Here is a 539-nt window from a genome sequence, read left to right on the forward strand (position 1 = left end):
AAGGGCTACAAAGTTTGTTCAAATGAATGACCTTCACCCATATTCAAGGTCACAGGGGTCAAATATGTTAAAAACTTTAAACAACTTCTTCTCAATAACCACAATGCACAAGGTGATGATATTTGGCCAGTAGCATGCTGGGATAAAGGGCTACAAANTCCTGACTGACCCCCCGGGGCTGATGGGTGGGGCCAAAAAGGGGCGAATTAACTAAAATTTCAAAAATCTTCTTCTCAAGACCCAGATATNGTATTAAAAAACCTTTTAACAACTTCTGAATAACCAAAATGCTCAGGGTGATGATATTTGGCCAGTAGCTAGCTGAGATGAAGGGCTACAAAGTTTGTTCAAATGAATGACCTTCACCCATATTCAAGGTCACAGGGGTCAAATATGTTTAANATAAAATTTCTTCATTTTCCTTGTTTAGAATCAGAGGTGCTAGTTTCAAATTCTTTTCAGTCTTAAATCTGCATGCTAGATATTAAATAAGGTGGTTTTTAGCTCACCTGGCACGAAGTGCCAAGTGAGCTTATGCC

The sequence above is a fragment of the Mizuhopecten yessoensis genome, unplaced genomic scaffold, assembly GCF_002113885.1.
Source record: "Mizuhopecten yessoensis strain PY_sf001 unplaced genomic scaffold, ASM211388v2 scaffold716311, whole genome shotgun sequence".
NCBI lineage: Eukaryota > Metazoa > Mollusca > Bivalvia > Pectinida > Pectinidae > Mizuhopecten > Mizuhopecten yessoensis.